Raw genomic sequence first — 27822 nt, forward strand, 5'->3', positions numbered from 1 at the left:
CCTTGTACTCTCTTGTCTCCTCATTGGCCTTGGATTATGGGGGTAAGTCCTCTCGGTTCAGAACCTCCCATTTTGGTTGAGGTTCTGAGCCTTTATTTAGATGTCCTCTGTTGCCGGCTTTATCTGGGAAGGGAATCCTTCATCTTGATGAGTACTCAGTTATGTGGTGTTCACTTTTTAAAGACTCTGCCACTTTTTAAAGGCTCTGGAGTACTATCCAGAACTCTAGTTCATTTTATGTTTAAAACGTACATACCTTCCTCTTGTAAATTTCTGTTGCATTGGACTAAAATCACCCGAGATGATTTGAAACTCTGTTGATCCACTTGGGGCTGACATTCCTGTGTCAATTAATACATCTGCTTATAGGAGAGCTTAATGGCTAGAGAATGAATGGAAGCTGTTGATTGAAAAGGTCCTCCTGATGATTTTTCTAGAATAGGCATAATGAGGCAAGCAGATCTCAAAAGCTGGTTAAAGAGCTCCACAAATTCCCCTTCTGTTTCCTAAATACACTGACTGGTGTGTTATTCAACAATGCATCCAATGGCCTGATGAAAATATCTATGACTATAATGGCCATTTTGAAAAAACCATTAAGGACCTGACGGATAAAACTGCCAGTTTATTTAACTCTGCCTTTATGGCAGGATTACAAGATTACTTAAGTGCCTTAGTTAAACAATATTCCTTAACATGGATTACTCTGAGACCCTGTGAATTGGCTACTCTAGCTGAACACTCTTTCGGACTCTTGCTCAGAAATCTGAACAGAAAACTACCAGAGCCATGGATTCTCAGATCCAAATGACTCAGTTTACAAATCTTCAAATGAAACAATTGTCCAGTCCCCTCCATCTGTAGAGCTCACTAATGGAATAATTAAAATTCAGCTAGCAAAATTAGTTGAGTCATTTCAGCTGCCTTGGCAAAAGCACTGTCTTTAATTTTGCTTGTCTAAAATCTTCTCCCTCAGGAAGAAATAGATTGTCTCCATTCCCTACTGTGTGCAGACTTTTGTGCAGGCTTGTTGACTTCCTGTGGTTTTTCTTTAGATGTACCTTGTTCACACGGTTTGTTTGTGAGATTACTGAAGGGGAGGCTAGGGAAGAGATCTGGTCACCTGTTAATTACTTATTCTTCATTTCTGCTTCTTTGGCAAGGTATTCTGTGATCAAAAGATTTGAAAGGTGTTGCTAGGGCCGGAGATGAGTAGAGTATGGGGGTGCCTGGTTTAAGTTTAGTGACAAGAGAAAGGGGCCTCAGGCAGAGAGCTCTTTCCTGCCAAAAGCTGCTTACAGATATACTTGTGGAAAGTCTTACATGTTGTGGAAATTACTGTTAATAATTGCTGATCTACAAAACTATACTTCTTCCTTTCTGACATAAAAAATTTACACTTGACTGACAGAAAGCATAACTAAACTATTATATTATACCCATGTGCTTAGTGATAAGATTGAAATATCTCATAATTTAAAAAACTAAAAAGAAAGTAGAGAGACAACAAGACCCGTGAAAAATTGACAATGAAAATTTTTATTCAGAGGAGCTAACGCTATTATTGGAATTGGGCTTTTAATCTGATTGAGCTTTTTGACAGCCTGTATAAAAAAGAACACATGAATTACAGCATTCTCATTATTGAGAAGGCAGAAGCATGGCAGTGTATAAAATAAGAATTTATCCAACACTAAATTCTATAGGTATGCCAAATATACATTGTGGCAAGAGGACAAATGGCTGAGGATTAAAATTCATATTTTACCTAGGCCAAAACTGAAGCCAAAGAGCATCATCATAGAATGAACTTCTGGGAACAGAGAAAAAAATTGAAAATTTTCTCAACTAAAGAAAATTGATCATGGATGTTGTACATCCTTTTGCGATTTTTTCCTTCTTGTCATATTTTGAGGTAGCAAAATATATAGTGGACTCAGAAATGAAGTTTGCTCAGCTGCATTTCCAGCAGCCAGGATTAAAGTTGTTCATTCCTGAAGAGGAATATGGGAAGTATATACAAGTGTCTACGCCTGTAAACCTTTTGAGCCATTGAAATCTACTTCTTTAAGTAAGCTGTGAAAACAACTCCTCCAAGATTCCAGTGGACCTCCTTTCCTGGGAGAAACTTAGAACATAAAGGTTAGAGAAACTGCAGGTCCTTTCACTGTAGTTGGGTTGGACATAAAATGACAATGAAGTAATGTCCTTCTACTGTATACTCAGCTAGTCTGGCACCTCTGGTGGTTCTGTGGCTTATGTGTCACAGAGTCATCTATTAGAGACCCAAACTCCTTATCACCATGGCTTTATTCAAGTCATGCTTACTTCTTTTGTAATCTACCATAACAAGTGAGCTAGATCATACCAGAATGCATCCAAGTGAATCCACTGGGTGCCAATACATATTCTTCCCAGCCTATAGTGTATAACAGTGTCCCTACATCCCTGCCAAGAGAACAATTCCTTTTCTTGCCTGCTGGTTTGCTGACATAAGAACCCTGAAGTGTTGAAACTGCACTATAGCTTATAGTTCATTAGGTCTCTTGTTTTCCTCCTGGAAAAAGTATTTCCTTTTTGGGAAATAGGACTTTGAAACCTACAGGACCCAGAGGTGCAGGAACAGAAAGAACAAATTCCCCAAATAATTCAATGAGATTGAGGGTAAGTGGGGCTACTCCTGCTTCCACTCTTGGTTTCTATACTGCATATTCTATTTATTGGAGATACGGCACTACATAAAATTTAAGTTGGTTTAAGTTGTTTACTGAATCCTTAAGAATAGCAAAGCACCCTAACCAAGTATTGACTCCAATCTGATGCTTTCGCTTTGCCTCCGAAAGGCATTTTGATAAATTTTTAACATTGGCAGACTCTAGGTTTTCGAATATGTGATATGAGCAGTAAATCCCATGATCATATGCCTACTCCTGCATATTCCTTGTTATTTTTTGTGGGTCCTGTGGTTTGATATGATGCTATATGGGATCTCATACTGATGGATCAAACATCCTCTAAGCCCTCAGATGGTGGTTCTGGTTGATATTGAAGTCAAACACATACTTGGATTGTGTGTCTCTCTCTGTCAGAATGAATTTTAGCCTCTTCCAGGGTAGACAGGGTCAAGTGAAGTCAATTTACCATCAAGTGTACAGTTGATTTATTTGAGGGATCCCACTGTATTAGGAGCTTAGTTTCGGTTCTGTTGCTGGCAATAGTAACAACAATAGCTAAAGCCACCTTCATAACTAGGGATCCATGCAGTTGGACCTATACATAGCCTCCATCCCAGCAACCACAGTTATTCCATAAATGTGCCAATTGTATCAGTTTTGGGTGGTTGATGAAAGAAAGCGATTGGATTTCAACAGGCCAAATAATTGTGTCTACCTGTTTTTTAGTGTCCCTTCTGTGAGGCTCTCCCTACTGAACATCACCCTGTGACACAAATATCCTCATGTTTAATATTTTAATTATGTTACCAGAAATGTGTAAAAACAACAAACACATAAAGCCACATCATATGATCTTTCCTCCATATTGCTGTTATTCAAAAGAACAGGCAGTTAAAGGAGTAATGAGAATAACTTCTATTAGATGATTTTCTTCCTATAGTCTAGTTACTAAATTTTTTTATAAGCAGATTTCTTCATTTTTCTTCTCACAAATGTACAAGCTAAGAGCACACAAAGATCATAAATTTGATATTGATTTGACATTCACTATGTAGATTTTGAGGTTTTTTTTTTTGTTTTTTAACCAGCCTTAAATTAATGAGGTTTCATACCTTATGAACAGGATTTGAAGATGTAAGGAGACTAATAATTTATAGTTACAGAATTTGCCTTTATCTGTTAAAAATAAACTGAATTTAGGAAGATAAAAAATAACTTTTGCCACAGAGTAAAGGAAAAAAGGTGTTATGAAGGTTAAAAAAGTCAACAAATTAAACAATTTTCGAAGTATACATTATTTTCATTTTAAAAAGTCAATTGAAAGTATGATGAAGACAACAAAACTTTTTATAAGTGTTGTTAATATAAACTGTCTTTTTCAGATAGATGTGTTTTTAACAGTTAAGTCTTGCTCTTTTTGGCATTCAAGTTAAACCTGGAAAGGCATGTACTGTTTAAAAAAATATAGACTGTGTTTGAAGTTGTTTCCTCTATTTTCAATCTATATAGTTTTGAAATTATGAGTTGCTGCAACTCATATTAAAATGTTACATGAATCAAAGTTGTGAATATAGCATTTTATCTTTTAGATATTGAATATTTTAAAAACGATTTATGACAAATAAAGGACACAAATAAAAGTCATAAATACAATAGGGATTTTACTTCAGATTTTATTTAATCAGTATGTAGTACTTATAATGTGTGTTGGGAAGGGGAGAGGGACTGTATGGAACACAGAGTAATTAAATACACAGTCTCTGTTCTCTAAAATATTATAGTAATCTAACATAGAAAACACATTCTATTCTTTCACTTCTTTCCCTTTTTCCTTCCCTCCATTTATTTTTCCTCTTTCTAATATTTAATTATTCCTGGAGGGTTAGCATAACTGGAATACTGAGAAATTATTTCAGATTTGGACAGAGACCCACCTTGTCTGGTCAGGTCTTTCCTTAGCCTGAGGACTGAGGTCCCCTCTCATCCTCACAAGAGAAGCATGATATCCCTACAGCTTTAAATACGTGGCAGCTTTTGTGCTGGAGAACAGATGCTGTGGAAAGATAGATATTTAGAAAATGTCAAGAGGTGAGAATATAGTGATGAAAAAAATAAAGTAAATGAACAGATATCCATGTTCATGAATTAGAAAGTTCATCATCTTTAAGATGTCAGTTCTCTCCAAATTTGTCTTAAATTTTACACCATCTTATTCAAAATATCAGCAGGGCTTTTAGTAGAAAATGAAAGAATGACTCTATAATTATACAGAAATACAAAGTACTTCAAATAGCCAAAACAAAATTTTTAAAAATGAATATGTAAGGCATATACTTTATGATAGTGAAATACAATATAAAGCAACAGTGATTAAGATTGTGAGCTAAAAGTAGACAAATATACAACGAAAAAAATCGAGTCCAATTGACCACATATATGGTCAATTAATTTTCAACAAAAGTACCTGCAGTTTGACAGGTCCCCAAATTACCCTCAGAATTAATAATTTGTTAGAAGAACTCATAGAACTCAGTAAAGTTGTATATTCATGGTTATGATTTATTACAATGAAAATATACAAATTAATTAAAATCAGCGATGGGAAAAGGTACATATGGCTGGGTCCAGGAGAGTTCTAGGTGGAAGCTTCCCATTATCTTCTTCCAATGAAGTCATTTAGACAGCGCTTACTTCTCCCAGAATGGAGTACTGTCAAACATAGAAGCTCACCCAAGCCATGGTGTCCAAGAATTGTACCGGGCGGGTATCAGTGAAGTATGCATGATAGACCACCTCTATGACTGACCTTAGTCTCCAGTACCTCCAGAGGTCCAGATGATATTACATGGCCCAAGGTTCTCATTATAAAATGCGTTGTTAGCATAGACTATCAGGCATGACCCAAGGTTCCCAGGTAAACAAAGACACTTTTATCAGGTAGAACATTCCATGAGCTTAGAGATTATCTTCCAGGAGTTGGACAAGGCCAAACCTTTTTTTTTTTTTTTTTTTGGACATGACTAATATTTACTGCACAATGCCAAGGCAATTAAATTGAGAAAAGAAAGTCTTTTTAAACAAATAATTCTAGAATTATAGATATCTATGTGGAAGAAATCAACCTTGAACTCTGTTTCACACCATACACAAAAGATAATCCCAAATCTACCAAAAACATAAAGTTAAAATTCCTAGAAGAAAATCTATGGGAAAATTTTTTGACTTGAGTTAGGCAAATGCTTATTAGCAAACAAAATTAATAATTGTATAAGAAACATGACTGAGAACTTATTTCATTAAAAATTATCTTCATGGGACTTCCCTGGTGGCACAGTGGTTAAGAATCCACCTGCCACCTGCAGGGGACATGGGTTCAATCCCTGGTCTGGGAAGATTCCACATGCCATGGAGCAACTAAGCCCATGTGCCACAACTACTGAGCCTGTGCTCTAGAGCCTGGGAGCCACAACTACTGAAGCCCGCATGCCTAGAACCTGTGCTCCACAACAAGAGAAGCCAATGCAATGAGAAGCCTGCACACCACAATGAAGAGTAGCCCCCGCTTGCCACAATTAGAGAAAGCCCGAGCACAGCAATGAAGACCCAACACAGCCCAAAATAAATAAATTAAGTACTTAATTAATTTAAAAAAATTATCTTCAAATGTAATATAAAAAATGGAAAGAAAATCACTGATAGAAAATACTTGCATTATGTGTATTTTACAAATTCTTTGTATCCAGAATACAGCAAATTTGCAACTCAATGAACCTAAAAAGATAAACCCAATCAAAAAATCAAGATTGAACATGTATTTTATAAAAGATGATTACGTAAGTGAATAATAAGACAGTCATTGGGAAAATGCAAATTCAAACCACAGTTAAAAAGACCAACGATACCAAAGGTTAACAAGAATACAGAGTGACTGGATTTTTTAATATATTATTTATGAGAGTGCAAAATTATACAACTTCTTGGGAAAAATGTTTGTTTCTTTGGGAGTTAAACATACATTGACCATAAGACCCAGCAATTCTTACATAAAAGAAACGAAAACATATATTCACAAAAATATTTTTTATAAAATATATACAAGCACTGTGTTTGTAACACCTAATATTGGAAACAAACTACATTTCCGTCATTAGATGAATGGATACAAAAATTGAGGCATGTTCACACAGTGGAATACTACACCTCAATAGAAATAAGGTATCACAACTTGCAATGACATGATTGCATCTCAGAAACATTTTATTGTGTGAATAAAAATAGTGTGCTGAGGAAAAGAAGATGGGGTCAAAAGAGTACATACTGTGTGACATTTTTCTATGAAGTTCTAGAACAGAGGAAGCTAGTGATAGAAAACAGATCAGTGATTATCTGACTTAGTGGAGGATGGGCAGCAAAGAAGAATGAGATAACATTTTGAGGCGATGGAAATGCTCTATATCTTGATTAGGATGGTGAATACTTGGGTATACACATTTTTTCAACTCATTGAATGGCACACCTGAAGTGTGTACATTCTACTGTATCTAATTTTTTGTCAATAAAATTTATTAAAAATAATTAACAAATGAACAGATGATGACAAAGATGGGATCAATATAAATGAATGTACTCATTTTAGTCTCTTAGGAAATTGTTAAATTCTTACTCCCTGATATCAGAATCTTTCTGCTTAGTCCCCACTTTTATTGGAGTGTTCAGGGTCCAGTCTATGAAGAATCAGGTATCAGAGTGAGGAATTTCTCACTTAAAAAAAAAAAAAATCCAGAGCCCAATTTAACAAATACCAATACCACTTTCCCTTACAAAATGTAAGATAAAAAGAAAAGAAAGAAAGAAAAATGAATGAAAGAAAGGAAGGAAAGGAGGTTAACACTTCATAAAGGGATTTAGAGAGCAAATAATTTGAGGGATACCTGGAGCAGAAAGGGAATTCAGTATTTGTAGTTAGGAATCTGGCATTGAGAAAATAAGTTGAGTTTCACAGCAGTGATCAAAATGAAGTAGGAAGAGGATTTACAAATTGCTGGAATTTATCCATGGCTTACTTTTATGAACTTGTGAGGAAGCTAACCATCAATGACCTGAAAACATAAATGATGCTTAATGAGTTTTTATTGCTTTTTCAAGGTTCTTAAATGATACACAATGTTCTTAGATACAGCAGTCTTTTGAAGTAAGTGAAGCAAATATTCTTCAATCATTATTAATAACTCAAACCAAAAATATGTAAAGACTAAATCCATTTCAGGATTTACCTAAAGTATAGGCAAATGCAAACTGATTAAAAATGCAAACATAGAATTTGGAGAAATGCTGGTTTCATTAATTTTATATTGCCACACTGTCTTTTTAACATTCTCTCTAAAACTTCTACCACAATCTGAAGAATAGAATGGCCAGCATTCCACTACTGACACCAGAAATAATGTTTTTGAAAATATCAGTATTGTTTTATATTGCGGTAATATTTTCCTTGAAGATTTCAACTTAATTATGGAGACTATTATTTGTATTATTTTCCCTCTAGCCAGGTATATCATTTTGAAACTGTCTATGGAGCATATACCAAATGGCTTAATTCTAGGAAAGTCATTGTGTGGAATTCTGCCTCAGTTAAAAAAAAATGATTTGAAATTGTTTATTCAGATATATTAATACAATAGGAGTAAAAGTGAAATAAATAAAAAATACTTTTTAATGTAGAAAGGGAAGATGAATTGAGGGTAGAATATATACTTCAAATACATGCTATAGATCTTGTACAATCCTTTGGGTAGGCAAGAAATGCAGGTTTTTGTTGTTATTGTTTGGTTATTTATCAGGGCAAAAAATCTGTAAAGTTTTTCTCCCATGTCATTTTGCTAGAAGTTTTATTATTTCATATTTTACATTTAAGACCATGATCCACCTTAATATGGTTGATTCTATATGAGGTGCCAGATTTAGATCAAGATTTTCCTCCTCCTCCTCTCCTTCCTCCTCCTCCTCTCTCTTTCTTCTTTTTTAACCTACGGATGCCCAATTTCTCTAGCACAGTTTGCTGAAAAGACTATCTCTACTACATTGAGCTACTTTGTCCCTTTGTCAAAAATTAATTGATTACTTGGGCATATTTGTGTGGTGGGCATATTTATGTGGGTCTATTTCTCACATTCTGTTCCATTTTTCTATTTGTCTCTCTGTCAGTACCACATTCTCCTGATTACTGATTACTGCAACTATGTAATCATCTTTATTATCAGGAATCACTATTCCTCTCAATTATTCCTTCTTTTTTCAAAATTGTTCTGTCTCTTCCAGGGCTTTTCCCTTTCCATATAGATTTTAGAAAAAGTTTTTATGTTTACAAAGAAGCTTGTTAATATTAGATAATAATTTTGTTAAACCTATAGCTTAATTTAGGAAGAATTAACATTTTAAGTGAGAGTCTTCCGATCCACGGATATGGTATATTTCTACATGTATTTAGCACTTCATTGATTTATTTCATGAGTATTTTACAATTTTTATCATATAAGTCCTGTTCCTGTCTTGTTACACCATAGATTTACACCTAGGCATTTCATTTACAATGGAACAATTGTACTCGATATTGTATTTTTAAATATTGATTTTTGTTTGCTTTTGGTGTATAGAAATGCAATTAGATTTTGTGTGTTAACCTTGAATCCTTTGACCTTACTGACCTCACTTTTCTGTTCAAGGAGGGTTTTTTTCTTATTGCAGATTTTGTGGGTTTTCTATGTAGACAGTTAATGCTGTCTGCAAATAAAAGCAGTTTTATTTGTTTCTTTTCAATCTGTATAGCTTTTATTTCCTTTCCTTGCCTTATTAGAGTGGTCAAAACATTCGGTAATATATCAAATAAGAATGGTAAACATTCTTGCCTTTCATCTGATATTAGAGGGAAAGACTTTCAGCCTTTCACTATTGAATATGATGATAGATGTAGAATTTTGTACATATTCTTTATGAGGTTAAGGAAGTTTCTCACTATTCCTACTCTACTGGGAGTTTTTAATCCTGAGTGAGTGTTGAATTTTGTTGAATGCTTTTTTCTGTGTTCATTGATCATATGATTTTTTTTTTAAGAATTTTAAAATGGTTGATTACCTTGATTGAGTTTTGAATTTTGAACCAGCCTTGCATACCTGGAAGAAAACCCATTTGGACATGGTGTATCTTAAAAAACACATTGCTGGATTATATTTGCTCTTTTGTTAGAGGTTTTTGCATCTAAATTTATTAGGTATATTGACCAGTAATTTTGATTTTCTAATTTTTCTGCTGTCCCTGTTGAGCTTTGGTATCAATTTAAACTGGATTCATTGGAAGTGTCCTCCCTTCTAATTCCTATTATAGATTGTATAAAATTGTCATTAACCTTTTTTTTTTAAATGTTTGATAAAATACACCAGTTACTATCTGGGTCTCCAGATTTATTTTTCAGGAGCTATTTAATTATAAATTCAACTTCTTTGGTAGATATAGGATTATTGAGGTTATATCTTTCATCTTGGCTGAGTTTTGGTAGCTTGTGGGTTTTGAAGAATTGGTCCATGTCTTCTGTTTGGATTTATGAGTACAAAGTTGTTTGTGGTATGCCCTCATTATGCTTGTAATGGTTGCAGGATCTGTTGTGCTATCCCCTGTTTTATTACTGATACTGATGTCTTATACATTTTATGTTTGTCAAACTTGCTAGAGGTTTATCAAGGTTTAACTTGCTAGAGGTTTAATTTTATTGATTTTTAAAATTAAAGTACTAAAATTTTGTATCATCAATTTTCTTTATTGTATTTCCTTAGTTTTATTCACTACTGCCCTTATCTTTGTTATTTCCTTCCATATGTTTGCTTTGAGTTTATCTTGCTCTTCTTATTTTCTAGCTTAAGATAGGAACTTAGATTATTGATCTGAGATATTACCTCTTTTCTATTATAAGCATTTCATTCCATCAGTTTCGCTCTAAGCACTGCTTTGTCTACTTTCCACAAATTTTGATAAGTTGGTGTCCCTTTTCATTCGGTTCTACATATTTTTTTCAAATTTTCATTTGGGATTTCCTCTTTGATTCATGGATTATTTAGCAGTGATTGCTTAATTTCTTAGCATTTGGTGATTGTATTGTTGTCCTTCTGTTATTGATTTCAAGCTTAACCCTATAATGAGGTTCACCATGACCATCCCCAAATTTTATAGGAGAAGATATAGTATAAGTGGGATCATAGAGAAAGAATTCCTTAAGGATCATCTGGGATAGTGAGAGCAGAACAGGGACATTGGTAAAGGACTCACCAAAGAGAAGATGTTTTATCTGTCTCTTAAGAGATGAATTTGCTTATTAGACAAGGTAGAGTGGAGGTTGGGGCACAGAATAGATGAAGAAAACTATGCACACAAGCAAATGCCCAATTAGAAAAATATGAAACAATAAGCTATGTATAATAAATGATGTTTCCAATTCATACTGCAATGAAGGTGGCAGCACTGAAAAAAGATGGGGCTAGAGAGATAGTCAAAGATTACATCTATAAGTAGACCTATCTTTAAATCATACCCAGGCAAATAGACACATGGGTGCCCATATACCATATGTCTAAATTTCATAAGTTACGATTTAAGCTAACTGTTAAGTATGTAACATACATACTTTCACAGTGGTCTGACAAGCCAGGCTCTAATTTAGAAATCTCAAACTTCTTGAATTTCTCCACCAAAATGATCCAGTAAGAGGAGAGCTTTTCCTTGTGGTTTGCCTTTCTTCTTTTGCCAAACCTAGCTCCACCATATACCATAAAATGCCTGTCACCCATGCTTGCAGATCCCCTGACCCTCGGCACATCTCCCACAAAGAAGCTCTCCACAGACATTCATACAGCATTTCCCCTTGACCATATAGATTACCTATTGGGTAATGATGTGCCCAGAGGAAAGCTGGAAAGATACCCTGCAAAACATGGGTTCTAGGGCCTTATATGCTAATTATAATAACTTGGATATTTTCTTGCTGACTAAAGTGAGATACTGAAGACTTTTAATGTAATTAGTTTGTATACATTTTTAATTTTCACATAGCTATAAATTAGTGTTTAACATAAGTAGGAATAATTTTCCTTACAAGGAAAAGCAATGCATGAAATTATCAATCCTCTTCAAAAGACTTCATTTATTAAGGTACTGCATGCTAGGTAGAATTCGAATTAACAACCTACTAAATGAAGTGCTCACAAACACTTGTCATGTGAAATGTTCTGTATATTTCAGATACCCGAAATAACTGTTAAACTGGGAATTTAATTATGCTAATGAGACATCCCAATCAATGGGAGTAATAGACTTGCCTCAAAATATATTATATTTGCATACCTTTAGGATAAGCCTCACACCACCACTGCTGCTGGAATCCTCTGTCTACCTCTAAGTTAAAAAAAAAAAAAAAAAAAAAGCTTAACGGATGGACGTAGACCTGGAAGTGGAATCTAGGCAGCCTGGTTTTCACAGAGCATTGTCCAATTGTTCCCCATTCATTCCTTAAGCATGCAGACTGAAACTCTAGCAATTTTTTCTAACACTTGTTCACCCACCCTGTGACTCCTACACTAAATAAACATGACAATGATGGTGAATGATGGAATAATTTATATCTTAAAAAAGAAAATGTCAAAGACAGTAGCTTTGTCATGTCCTAAAACTGTTGTATCTACTGTACTTAGGGATGAAGGGAGGCACTCATTTAATGAGTTAAAATATCAAACAGCAAAACTCCCATTTTTTATCAACATTAAGAACAATCTTTATCACAAAGCTAGGTGGGTCACTATCATCAGTGCTCACTTTGTTAATTCTACTTGTTTTCCTGTCACTCCATCATTTCTGATAATGTAGTTGCTGAATTAGCTGTATCTCCAAGGTAGAAAGCATTAGGTGACTGGACTCAAGTTCTAGAATCCTCATGTATACAGCAGGAGCTCTGGTATCACAGTTTGAATCTTCCACCCTATGTGAATGATGGATTGGAATAAGTTCTTTGGGGTATGTGTGGGATCTTCTCATTTAGGTTGGGAGTCCTAAGTGGCTTAGTCCAAAAGTTGACTGCCTTGGTCCATTTCTTCCAGGACAGTGGTAATTAAATTTGGATTGTCAATGATCCTTTGTCAATGTGATGAAAGCCACATTATACCCCCAACTTAGAAAAGCATATGAATCCACTCAAAAATTTGTATGCAATTTCAGGGAGATCCTGCCCCTCTGGAGCTTAGTCATAGGACCTCTTAAGTGTCCCAGGTCTCTTTCCTTCAGAATCATGTTATTCAAAGCTCCTAATACAGGGTGATCTAAATATAGATGGTAATTAGAAAGTATTGATTGGATAAATAGTAGTTTTCTTTGGAGAAGCAGATGGAGTCTTTTGCTAAACTTTTTAAAATTTTTAAATTATTTTCTTATAAGGAACTGAGTCTCCATTATAAATTTTAAATTTGTTTAAATATTGAATTCAATTAACATTTGCTGTGCTTCTGGCAAACATCTTATTTATAGACAATTAAAGAAGCAATAACTTAGTGTTTAAGAACATAGACACTAGAGTCAGAATGGTTTGGATTTAAATTGGTGAAACTGTGCTTCAGTTTAATAAAGTTCAGAATATAATAATATCTGGTTCATGAGGTTGTTATGTCAATCAAAAAAGTTAATGCATATAAAACAACAAAAAAAATCTGACATAGTAAGTGCAACTAGTATTTAGTTGTAATTTTTTATAAGAAAGTTTAATATACAAAAAATACTCTTTCCAGATATATATTTAATAAAAAGTAACCATCAAGAAAGGTTACATTTAATATTAGGTACTGAAATTTACATTTGTAGTTGAAAAGTAAACATTTTAAATGGGCCATTTTGTAGAAATGTAGAGTGCTCTTTTTTTCTCATCCTTTTTTCTCTAAGACTAAGCAGTCAGAGTAAGAAGAGTGGGAAAGATCAACTGTAGTTTGATTCATGTGGATTAATTTGGGCTAAGGAGCAATTCCATATTTAAAAGTTTAGCCTTTAGAGAGAAGTCCAACATCAAACTCCTAATAAGACCACACAGGTTCTTTACCTTTGAGATCGATATTCTACTTATGCATTCATAGAGTTAAAATGAATGGGGAAAGAAAATAAGACTTGCTAGTGAAAACTTGTAGATAATGTAATAGAATATGAGTGTTTGTAGAACAAAGATCATTTTGGCACTCACTTTGCTATTTCTTGTCCAAAAAAAAAGCTGTTCTTAATATTTTTGTTTTGTTTTCTAGTGGGAAATTATGTTTTGAGAGAACATATTTACTACTTATTTGAATAGCTATTATTCCTTTTTCAATGCTATTGCACTGAATTTACAAATCTGTATCATTCAGCCTACTGTTTGTGAACGGCTTGCAAATGCAGATAATGGAGCTAATGCAGCTCCAGATTTTTATTTGTAATCTAGCTAGGCATACAAGAGGCAAAACTCTTCATTATCATTGCAATTCCTCAAGGGATGTGAATTGTCTCTATTTTATAGGATATCCTAGGGGATCGAGGCTACAAATCTCATGCACTACAGAAAAGTGATAACTTTCATAGCCAACATAGTCCAGGTGGATTTATTACATGGAAGCTTGACTTAGTACTTATTTCTTCTGCATCTGTAAATTACAGTGTCTGTGGAATAGATCATCAAGGAAGGGGAATCATTCTCTTTGTATTTCTACTTCACCTGAAGATAAAAGTTTAACAGACTCTATTACATGTATAACTATAGTTTAGAAGACTACTTCCTCATAAACACTGGCTACATTTAATGGCCAGTTTTTTATGACTCCTTGGAGTAATGGTATTTGATACCCTAGATTCTAACCTTAGCATCTTGTTCCCATTTTTTTTTAGACTTGAAATACTTTTCCACTTTCTACATTTACATAAATTCTATTTGTGATTTAAGAGATTATTAAAGGTTCATCTGCTCCATGAAGTTTTCTCTGACCACCCAATATGAAATAATCTTTTTTCCCTCTCTAGCATTTGTTGTCTGTGACATTCATTTAAAATGTATGACTTTTGCCTCTGTAAATTTGCATTTGGCTATTGTATGAGCAATTGAATCTGTTGGATTCTCCCAATGAGCTTGTAAACTCTTTTAACACAGAATCATATTTTACACATAAGGAGGTGTCCTCCCTATTCTATCTCCAAAGACAACTAGAGGGCTTTTTTTTTTTTCCTTGCTGAGACCCCTGCTAAGTCTTCAGACTCCGACGATAGGCTAAAGCAGAGGTTAGCAAATTATGGCCATTGGTCAAACCCATTGGCTGCTTATTTTTGTAAATGAAGTTATATTGGAACACAACCATATCTACTCATTTATATATTGTCTATGGCTGCTTTCTTGTAGGCTGAGTTGAGTAGTTGCAACAAAGACCATATGGCCCACAGAGCCAAACATATTTACTATTTGACCCTTTACAGAAAGAAAAAAAAAAAGTTAGCCAATCCATAGAACACTACCCCAACTTGGAATTACCCTCTCTTTCTCCATGCTGATCCTGTATCTTTGGTGAGGCTAATGGGCTTCCATCGTTACCTCCATTATAACCCTCCCTACCCAATCTCTTCCCTTCTGAAGTAAAGACCTGCCTTACTGGATTTCATCAATTCTCTTGACCCTATATTTGAACCCAAGAAAAAGGCTTATCCTAGACGTTGCTCTACTCCCTGTTTGAAAGCCATTAAGGCCCAGGCCTCATAGACACTTTTCCGTACCCCTATCTTCTATGTCCCTACCCCTACCTCCTGCTGCTCTAGAGGCTCAAGAATGAGAGGAAAGCAGGAGAGTCCTGGCTCAGCTGAATACGGACCATGCCAAGTGAGATAAAGAGATCAGATTTTCCATAAGGTTTTTCCTTTAGCAAGAAACATAACCTGAGTAAAAAACTACAGAGAAAATTATAGACAAGTTTTCAATAAGGGGTTGTGAATCTGAAACCATTATAAAACAAATTACATTTCAATCAACTACCAGCAGGAAGGCTGAATTATCTTTCTGTTCTCTCTATAGAAAATCTTATTTCAGAATTGTTGTCATGGAAGAGGTGGGCTAATAGTATACAACTAAAAATGTAACAAAACAGTAGTATAGAGGTGAGACAGTCAACTAAGTAAATGCTTCAATTACATTATTTTGGAGGGATTTTGTATTTGATATTTGCCAGATCTTTACACTTAATAATATGTTGTTATTTCTCTTATACTTTTTTTTAGCTATGCTTGCCTTTCTTTTTTAAAATTTATTTATTTATTTATTTATTTTTGGTTGCATTGGATCTTCGTTGCTGTGTGCAGGCTTTCTCTAGTTGCACTGAGTGGGAGCTACTCTTTGTTGTGGTGCACTGGCTTCTCATTATGGTGGCTTCTGTTGTTGCAGAGCACAGGCTCTAGGCCTGCAGGCTTCAGTAGTTGTGGCACACATGCTTAGTTGCTCTGCAGCATGTGGAATCTTCCTGGTCCAGGGATTAAATCTATGTCCCCTGCATTGGCAGGCGGATTCTTAACCACTGAGCCAGCAGGGAAGTCCCTCTTATACTTCTTAATAAGTATTCACTTTTATATCTAATTTTGTAATCATATTACTGTATTTTTTCTTCTTTAAAAGCACTTCTCAAAATGTAGATCTACTTGTGTTCATTAACTGCCTGGAGACGCTATCTATATATTCCAGAGGCACCCACATTCATCATGAGCATAGAGGCTCCCCATGACCTTAGACCTTTTTTACTTCCTGTGTTTGCAATATTTGAATCGTAAGACTGTCCATCCATTGACTCCAAGCACCAAAGCAGAATCTCCTTCTCTGGGAAACCTTACCTCTTCTAGGCTGAGTTAGTTTCTCTCTTTTGATCTCTCACAACTGCTTATACCTTCCTCTAACAAAAACTCATTGCCATGTACTTTCATTCTCTGTTTATTTGTCCTGTTTCTCATCAGACTTTTAAGTCCTCTAGGATAGGGACTCGTTATAGATTCATTGTTTAGCATAAAGACTGACTTACAGTTGGCACTATAAATAATATTAAATTCATTTATAAAACCTTTTTAACAAAAATCACAAAAAGGTAATCTTTATTTTATAGATTAATTGATTAAATGAGTAAATAAATAAATATTGGATCGTGGATTAGGTGTCAATCACTGTGCCAGATACGGAGTGCACAACAAAGAATAAGATACAGAACCTACTTCAATTGCAGGAGAAAGTAACAGATCAACTTCTGCTCTCTTCCTAATAGTAATTAACTTTTCCTAAGCCCTCATTCTGCTTTGGACACTCAGGTAAGTATTTCACATGTTTTAACATACTTGATCCTCATATTTACAGTGCAAGTAAATGTTGTTACTGTTATTAACACATTTTACTGATGAGAAAACCAAGTCATTCAATACAAAAGAAACCTGTTCAAGGTTACCTAGACAGTAAGTGGCAATTCTGACCTTAAGCCAGGCAATTTGGCTCCAAAATCCACACTCTTTAACTATCGAACTATTGATTAGACCATTTGTGAGCAACTTCTATGTGCCAGTATTTTGGCTCACAGGGATACATAAATTCATTAGACAGTAGAACAAGACAAAATGGCACTTAAACAACTAAAAATATAAGTAGACTTCTATCCAAGATAAAAGTATAATTTTATATATAATTTGTAAATTTTTTTAATGTAACCAAGTACTTAAATCATAACTTATAAGAGCAGCATGTGTTACAAAAATTAAAATAATAGAAAAAAATAGGTGAACAGTCCCATTATATACAAATAATGTTTTCATGTTCCCATTTATTCCCTTTAAGACCAGTATTGTCCAACATAACTTTTTTTCAATAAATTTAAATTTAAACAATCACACATCACTCACTGGTGGTTACCATTTGGATAACATCTCAAATGCGTATATATCATCTTTTTTACTGATTTTTTTATTGCCTAAAATTTTTTATTGCCGTAAAATTTCTCCCAGGGAATGTGATATTCTTATCTAGACTCTCAGTTTTGGACATTCAGGTTATTCCTAAATTTCTCCTCTCAGAGCAAATCCTACAATGAATTTTCAGTGTGTATCTTTTTCTGCTTTTGTATACAAATATTTGTATCTTGCCTGTCCCGTGAAACTAGTGTTCATATAAACAATAATCTGATATTAGCATTACTCTTTCTAAAAAGTTGAAGATTTTGTATGAATGAGTTCTATTAGTGTAAAACTGAGTTACAATTTCTATCTATCAGATGCTGTAATATAGTAAAGTGTAACTTACAGTTTACCCTGACAAAGATATCATACAATGGTTTTTTTTAGTATTTTTTTCTGTCCTTTTAGCTTTGCTTGAATCTATTGATCATTGTGCCTCCTCTTTGCTATCACTTTTGTAAAATTTATAATTATAATTGTCAGATTGCATCATCTCTTTCTTAGCTTTGCATATTTTATTAAAACCATCTATGCTATACCATCAGCCTATTAATAAACACTTTCCCATTTAAAAGATGATGGAACTCAAAAGAGGATGGCTGTCTTAATAAACTGATCTTCAGATGTTTCCAACATTCAGATCAGGGTTTGTGAATCTTTTACTGAAAAGAAGATCTATTTTTTATCCTCTAATACCTGCATCTTAGCAGTGTACTTCGAGGTTACATTTTGAGCATCTTGACAAAGTAATCATACTTTTTACTTTTTTAGTCTTGCATTTCCTTTTTTTTTTTTTTTTTTTTTTTTTCTTTTTGCGGTATGCGGGCCTCTCACTGTTGTGGCCTCTCCCGCTGCGGAGCACAGGCTCCGGACGCGCAGGCCCAGCGGCCATGGCTCACGGGCCCAGCCGCTCCGCGGCATATGGGATCCTCCCAGACCGGGGCACGAACCCGTATCCCCTGCATCAGCAGGCGGACTCTCAACCACTGCGCCACCAGGGAGGCCCTTGCATTTCCTTTTAATTTGCTGGAAGATTGTTCTCAACTAATGAAGTTAGAAACATCACATTTTATTTCCTTTTACTACAGTTACCTAAATGGGTTATCACAGCATGGTCAGAAATTGGATTCTTTTTGCAGCGCTTTTCCTAACCTAGGCTAACAAGCACATCACATTTATTTTTTTAATACCTTGAAGTTTGCCTCTGAATTCTTCCCCAGGTATATTTATATATATATAAATGTATATATACACTGAAATATAATGCATGGCAGAAGTTATCTCTTCCTTTTTTTTTTTCCTTATCCTGTCCCAGCATGCATCCCTCTTGATCACGGCATAAGTTTTTATTACTTCCATGACATTCAATCTGTTCTCTTTTTAATTAACTCATGCACACTGTTGCCACACTAAAATTTATAATATGTCTATCATGTTATTCCATTTCCATGCTTAAAATGTCTTACAAATCTCTTATTTTCCTTTAGGATAAAGTTAAAATATCCTATTGCATAGGCTGTTAGAACAAGTCATAGAGATCTGGAATTGAATTCTGGCTTTGCCACTTAATGACATTTGATTTTGGATAAATACTTTAACTTTGATAGACAATTTCTTTGTATACATAATTGCCTCTCCCTGTGAAAGTATCAGAAAAAGTAAATGAGACAATGACTGCGATACAGTAAGGGCACAGTAAATGTTTTCTCCACTATATTCCCATGATATCATTTTTAAGTCTTTCCAATATATTTTCTCAATATTGTTAAATTTTACTATGCCTTTCCAAAATTCATACCATACAGTGTTCAACTTCTTTGATAAATATAAAGAAGATTACTATATTTCTGAACTTACAGAACTTATGTCTCTAATTACAACAAAGACAAGGTGGTTGAAGTTCAGAAAACAAAGGCAAGAGTTGCAAGACAGGTCAGGAGGCTGAGACCAGATGGCAAAAGTTATTTCTGAGAGAAATTGTTCTTAAGCAAAACAAATGGCTATTAAGGATTTTTTATCAAGATAAAAACAGAATAAACTGGGCTGTTTAAGCAACATCACTCTCACTGAGAATGTGAATTAGAAGGACTAGAGGCTGAGAAGGGGTATTCTTAAAGAAGTTACTGGAGATAGTGGCAAACTGGGTAATAGTGTTGATAGTAGAAATAAAGATAAATGGAAGAAGTGAAGAGAAATCTGGCAGGTAATGTTGACTTGGTTATGACTGGATGGGAGTGTGTGGTAGTGAAGGGACACAGTAGTGTCAGTGATGGCTGCCAAGTTTACGGGTCGAACTACTAAATGGGTGACTCTTGTTTTACTTTTCCATAGCATTTCTTTATCTCGTTACAGGTGCTTTATTCCCCCTCAATGGACTGCAAGTTTCTTAGTCACAGAAAACATGAAAAACTTATTTACATCTTTCCAAATTCTCTTTTTATAACAGAATTGCCAGTAAATGTTTGATTGATAAGTAAATGCTTATAAAAAAGAAAGTTGTTTGGAGGCAAATGAGATCTTCTGGATATCAGGTGATCTCTGAGATATTAGATAATTACCTTAGTCTCACTGAATAATACCAAAACTTAAATATTAACACCTATCGTGAATAGTTATTTACTATACTTCCAAGTATTTGCACATCTCCACTTTAATCTATTTTAATTTCTTTACTCAGAATGTTAGCTTCATCTGGACACTGGAGTGATTGGGAGGGGTATTTCAGTTAACACACGCACTCAGAGATTTGACCTTACCTGGCAAAAGAACAGAAATGTGATCATCGCTTGGGTCTTCACTTCCATGAATTACTGTCTGCAAAGTAGTAACGAACCACTTACAACTTACCAATAATTACCATTCAGCAATTATTGGTATCTTTTGTGGGCCAGGAACTGTGTGAGTAAGTGGTGATATAAAGATGAATACAATATAATTGCTGATCAACAAAAGCTTATACTGGCAGAGCCATAGATAATTGTAATATAATGTGATGATGCAGACATGGTTGGCATGAACACATTCCAAGTGTCACCATCCCCGTTCACTGGCACAAGTCAGACATACACAGTCTTGCAGGGCTCTATTTTTTGTTGATTCTGAACTTGGTTTCTTTCTCAATAGCTTGTTTCATGTAGCTGCTACAAATTATTTTACATTGGCATGTGACTTGAAGCTTATTTGCCATCAATGTGGGATTCTTACTGAAGGTGTGAAAAAAAAATGTTGATGAGACAAAGAACCTCTCTCCAATATTATTAACTCAGCCAGTTTCATACTGAGTAATTTTGATGTTTGATTCTTCTATTTTTGTCTTGTTAGTTGAGTGAATACAACTGGAATATTAATACAGCTATGTGAGCAAAAATGCAGACCTCATGAGGCCAGTCCTTAGATATCTTTTTTGTGACTTTAAATTTATTTTTATTAAGGTATAATTTATATAACACTAATTAGTTTCAGGTCTAAAATAAAGTTCATAGGTACAGGGAACAGATTGGTGGTTGCAAGGGGTGGGGTTGGGGGTGGATGGATGAATGAAGGGGGTCAAAAGGTACATACTTCCAGTTATAAAAAAAATAAGTCATGAGGATGTAATGCACGGCGTGGAGGCTGCAGTTCATAATACCATATTGCATATTTGAAAGGTGCTAAGAGAGTAGACCTTAAAAGTTCTCATCACAAGAAAAAATATTTCTTTTCTTTCACCTATGTAAGGTGACAGATGTTAACTAGATATCCTTTTTTAAATGCAGATTTTATAGGAAGTTGAGGCAGAGATGGGTAAATGAGAAGTGCTCACTATATTTACAGTGGGGCATCTTTTATGTTACGTTACCCACATCCTCAGGTTTTTTTCTCTAGAAACTGAACCAAGCAATTGGCAATACTCTCCACTCCATTTAGCATCTCTGTGTGTTTAACATGCTTCTGAATTTTTTTCTTATAAATATCCTTAACTGCAGAGAATCTGGAATTGATTTTCACAGATTCATTAAAGTGAAGTAGATTCAATACTGAATCAAGGCTGAAAGCAGCTACTGTCTTTGTGTTGTGGTCAACTGTGAAATGATTAGGTCTCAGGCCACATGTCCTCAGAAAGGCAGGGCATCTGCTTGTGTGTAGGTTGTCCTCCTCCCCACATGTGGTATAACACTGAAAATAGAATTTGGGGGTCAGATAGGTTATTTGAAGTAATCAATCCTTCATAGCCTTATGCCAAGAAAAAGAGATACATATGGAGGAGTTTAAGAGTGGGGACCAGAATTGTAAAAGTGATGACTCTAGGATATCAAGGAGTTCAAGAGGATAAAGCCTGGTCCCTAGGAGGTGCTTAGTAATTTTTTACTGAATGTAGGAATGAAAATCTAATTGCGAGAATAAAAATGTAGTGCTTGTTTTCCCTGAGATCTGTAATTCAAATCACTTTGCCAACTCATAATAGAGAACCAGGTCAGAATGGAGAAACTAAATTTTATATTAATCTTAACAATTTAGGATTCTATAATTAAGTGATGGATGCACTTCAAGTGTGATTCATTTTGTATAGTTTGTTTACCTGACTAAAGGTTTTTGTTTTGTGTATGTGTCTTTAAAAAAATTGAATCCTGTGGTTCTCAAATATTGCTTATAGACCAGACAGATCAGAATCACTCAGGGAGCTTACTAACAATATGTATGCCTGGAACCTATTCCTTACATGTTAAGATTCATTAGATCTGAGTTCAGACACTTATATTTATTTTTAAATGCTCACCACATAACTCTGATGTGATTCCAGGATTGGAATCTATCTCAGTAACTCAAATTACCATACCATTCATAGCTACAGTGCCTCTGAGAGGTTATTTGCTACCATTTGCTTGAAGTCTTGTAATAGGGACTCACTATTTTCAAAACACATTTAAAAAAAAACACTTTATTAGTTCTGGAGAATTGTTTTGAATGAAGACTTGCAGAGAATTAGAATATCTGTGTGCTAAGCAATATCTTATATGCTATAAAATATAAAACACGTTGAAACAAATTTTGTAGGAGGAGATTCTAAAGAAGTTATTTCAGGGAGGTCCTTAAATGCAAATGTACATAAGAATTCAGAAAAGACCCAGAAGTCTGTCAGCTAATCTGTACTTGCTCAAATACAAAAAAAAAATACTAACTTAGGAGTTGAAAATTTTGACTATTTAATTTTTTAATTAAAATGTCATAATTTTGTTTTATTTTTCAAAAAAATAATTAAAACAATTTAATTTATGCTTTTTATTTTCTTGAGATATGTTACATTTGGGGGGGGACAGTTCTAATTAACCTAACTAAGCTTGTCTTATTGTGGATGGACAGGTTTTCCTTTGGGAAGTTATCAGATACATAGAGAAAAGTATCCTAATAGCAAAATACCAAGGAGTCTAAAAAGTAAATTACCTTATTTTCTAAATTACTCCATATTCTTAGCATGTTCTCAGAAAAAAAAATTATTTATTTTTCTTGGGAATAGAATATGAGTTCTTATATTTCTTTAAACAAAATTCAGTTTCTCAATATTCTTTAAATTATAGTTCCAAAAATAATCTCGCTACATCTATCTTTTAAGATTATCAGTATCTCTGTTCTGATAATCAGAAACCTCAGTCTCAAGGCCATGGAGAAATGAAAGAAAAAGAGATGTTTTGGTTCAATTCATACCTTCTTGATGGCTTGCCATATTAAAAATGTGGTTCTGTCCTTAGTATAAATTTTTGGTTATTTTATACTGTTTACCATTGTACAACCTTATTAGCAAAGGTATTTCAAGAAGGTGACAGGGGCTTCCCTGGTGGCGCAGTGGTTAAGAATCCGCCTGCTGGTACAGGGGACACGGGTTTGAGCCCTGGTCTGGGAAGATCCCACATGCCGCGGAGCAGCTAAGTCTGTGCACCACAACTACTGAGCCTGCGAGCCACAACTGCTGAGCCCGCACGCATAGAGCCCATGCTTCTCAACAAGAGAAGCCACTGCAATGAGAAGCCCGCGTGCAGCAATGAAAACCCAATGCAGCCAAAAATAAAAATATAATAAAAAAAAAAAAAAAAAAAAAGAAGGTGACAGATGGGGTCAATGAGTAAAGTCTCAAATCAGACATATTTTCTGATTTTCTTATACCTAAATTAGTACTTTTATTTTGGGTTTATGTGACTAAATGAGCCCTAGTTGTCTGGGTGCTTGAATATATAAAGGGGATTCTAGTAGATTATCCTCTTGCCCCACCCCTTTATGACCTATACTGGGAATTGAGCATGATTTTTTTTAAGCTTTACGGAAATGATATTTTTAAAATTTAAATTGCTATTTTCTAATATGAAGATAGAGTAATTTTAGATGTTCACCTCCATGACACCAATATTTCCAACTTCCTATATGCATGAAATAATTCATTTCCCTCATCATTTCACTCGTAAATTATTTCCATTAACTGTCAGAGCTTATTCGGTTCCAGAGAACAACTTTCATCACCTCTTTTAGTAAGTGCCTTTTTCCTTTGAAGTATATACAAGTTGTTAGATGTCTACATTTTTTTTTCTAGTTCCAGACCTCTTTCCAACCACCCTTGCACTCAGTAAAGGGAGGAGAAAAGAGTACAAAGCTGTACAATATTAAATCAGAATATCAAACACTACCTTAAAGAAAGAAAATGACATATTGAATTGTATTTTCATAAGTAAAGCATTTATTTTATAAAAGATCTTTCAGGTTTAAAAAGGAGCCACAGCAACCCCTGTTGGTAATAGATTAATAATACCAATCCCTTGAATTAATGATTGTAATGGTAACTAATAATAATAGTAATAATAATAGGATGTGATGAATCCTTTAAATAAGTCTTGAAATCTGGGAATTATCAATTAGGACAATCAAAGGTCTAGTAGTTGAAAGCATAGTCCATTGCCCACCTCTTGAAAGAAAGAGCTGTTGAGGAATCGATGGAGACTCTAGAAAGCACTGTTAGGCTTTGTGGCACTGATAGGAAGTCACTGTGGATGGTGTTAAAATTATATAATTCTGCCTAGTAAGGAGAAACATTGAGACCTACCTCAGAATGCAAGAAGGGAACATTTCTCAGTTGATGATGCCTACTAAATACGTTAAAATATTGTTAGGTGTTTTTATCTCTAGACTTGAAGTTTCTTCCTGTATGTGGATGCACAGTGTTGTCTCTAAGTGGAAACTAACCAGGAAAAATCATTGCATTTGTCATTTTTCTTGTCTCCTCTCTTAGAGTTCAGTCTGGAAAATAGAAGTATCTTTAGAATGTCTGGGCATTGAGAGATTTCACTCAGGAAATGAGCTGCTTAAAAAAGAACTGGAAGGGAGAAGTGGTCAAGGAATCTCACTACTAGCTCACAGACCTGGTAATAGAATCTGAAAGTTGTTTCTGCCATAGATCAGGAAACTGTTCACAAGGTTCACAGCTGAAACGAAACAGAAAGTGAGATTTACAAGTAAAACCCAGAAGCTGATGTCAAATCTCATGTCTGAGAAAGCAGATGGCTGCCTGCCTTTGCTATAGGTTCGTAAGGCTTCTGCTTTTCAAGCTTTCTTGTAAGTCTGGTTGTAATTGGTGCACTGTAACTTGGAACATCGCCCAAAAGAGATTCTAGAAAATGTAGAAGCTTCCAGAATGTAGAAGCTTCCAGACTCGATGATAGAGGGGAGAAAATAAAAAGGGATAGAATTGACTTGGAGTGCAGAAAATCTAACACAATGCCTTTCTCTTTCTTGGCATTAGGTACAAGAATTTCTTATGCACCTTTGCAGCAATTATCTCTTCTCTAGAATTCATTTAAAAATAGGGATTTGTTGTGGACAAGCATACTGTGCAATATGAATATGTGGTAGAATTTAATATGATTAATTTGTAGTCACTGTCCTCTATTGAGTATGCAAATTATTGGCTGTGGTATGAAGAAATGTTTAATAAGGCAGTGTTTGAATAGCAAATGGTTACAAATAAACGTTTTCAACTGTGGCACAATCCCATGGCAGTATCCATGAACTTTAGAAATATAAATATGAATTACAGCTCTGTTACTTACTAATTTGCATAAAATACACTTAGTTTTCTCCTATATGTAAAAATGTCAGTTGACCATCACTCTAAAGATTGCAATGAATATTAAATAATAATACAAATATGGATGTATTTTCACAGCACCTGTCACACAGTAGATATTAGCTAAGTAATAATGATTATTCTCTTCCTTTCTTCATGGAAAGTGGCACTATTACTGTGTAAAATAGAATATAAAAATCTAGAAGTTCATAATCTGTACTTGAAATTTTGAGCAAAATGATAATTCTTTAGTTATGCATAATCCATACTATTTGACACATATAGTTTAAAACCATGGTCTTCTCAACTCTAAGAATTCCACCCACCAGCAATCAACACCAAATATACAGGCATATCTCAAATATATTTTGGGTTTGGTTCCAGAGCACTGCAATAAAGCAAATATTGAAATAAAGTGGGTCATAACAGAGTTTTTGATTCTCCAGTGCATATAAAAGTTATGTTTGTACTGTACTGTAGTCTATGAATGTTTTTAGTCATTATGCCTAAAAACACAATGTACATACCGTAATTTAAAACTACTTTATTGTTAAAAAATGCCAACCATCATCTGAACCTTCAGTGAGTCAATCTTTTTGCTAGTGGTGGGTCTTGCCTCGATCTTAAAGGCTGCTGACTGATCAGGGTGGTACTTGCTGAAGTTGGAGTGGCTATGGCAATTTCTTAAAATAAGATAACAATGAAGTTTACCATATTGATTGACTCTTTCTTTCACAAACTACTGATACTTCTCTGTAGCATGCAATTATAGCATTTTATCCACAGCAGAATTTTTTTTGAAATTGGAGTCAATCCTCTCAAACTCTACTGCTGCTGTATTCACTAAGTCTATGTAATATTCAAGATCCTTGGTTGTCATTTCAACAATCTTCACAACATCTTCACCACGAGTAGATTCCATCTCAAGAAACCACTCTCTTTGTTCATCCATAAGAACAACTTATCTGTTCAAACTGTATCATGAGATTGCAGCTATTCAGTCACATCTTTAGACTCCACATCTAATTCCAGTCCCCTTGTTATTTCTATCACATCTACAATTACTTCTAACACTGCAGTCTGAAATTCCTCAGAGTCATTGATGAAAGTTGGAATCAACTTCATTCAAACTCCTGTTAATGTTGATATTTTGATATTTTGACCTTTTCCCATAAATCATGAATGTTCTTAATGTCATCTAGAAAGATGAATCCTTTCCAGAGTGTTTTCAATTAGCTTTGCCCAGATCCATTAGAGGAATCGCTGTCTATGGTAGCTATAGCCTTATGAAATGTATTTTTTTTTTACATCTTTATTGGAGTATAATTGCTTTACAATGGTGTGTTACTTTCTGCTTTATAACAAAGTGAATCAGTTATATATATATATACATATGTTCCCATATCTCCTCTCTCTTGTGTCTCCCTCCCTCACACACTCCCTATCCCACCCCTCTAGGTGGTCACAAAGCACTGAGCTGATCTCCCTGTGCTATGCAGCTGCTTCCCACTAGCTATCTATTTTACGTTTGGTAGTGTATGTGTCCATGCCTCTCTCTCACTTTGTCACAGCTTACCCTTCTCCCTCCCCATATCCTCAAGTCCATTCTCTAGTAGGTCTGTGTCTTTATTCCTGTCTTACCCCTAGGTTCTTCATGACATTTTTTTTTTACTTAAATTCCATATATATGTGTTAGCATACAGTATTTGTCTTTCCCTTTCTGACTTAGTTCACTCTGTGTGACACACTCTAGGTCTATCCACCGCATTACAAATAGCTCAATTTTGTTTCTTTTTATGGCTGAGTAATATTCCATTGTATATATGTGCCACATATTCTTTATCCATTTATCCGATGATGGACACTTAGGTTGTTTCCATCTCCTGGCTATTGTAAATAGAATGGCAATGAACATTTTGGTACATGACTCTTTTTGAATTATGGTTTTCTCAAGGTATATGCCCAGTAGTGGGATTGCTGGGTCATATGGTAGTTCTATTTGCAGTTTTTTAAGGAACCTCCATACTGTTCTCCATAGTGGCTGTACCAATTCAC

This window comes from Mesoplodon mirus (assembly GCF_964341445.2).
Source record: "Mesoplodon mirus genome assembly, chromosome: 7".
Taxonomy (NCBI): domain Eukaryota; kingdom Metazoa; phylum Chordata; class Mammalia; order Artiodactyla; family Ziphiidae; genus Mesoplodon; species Mesoplodon mirus.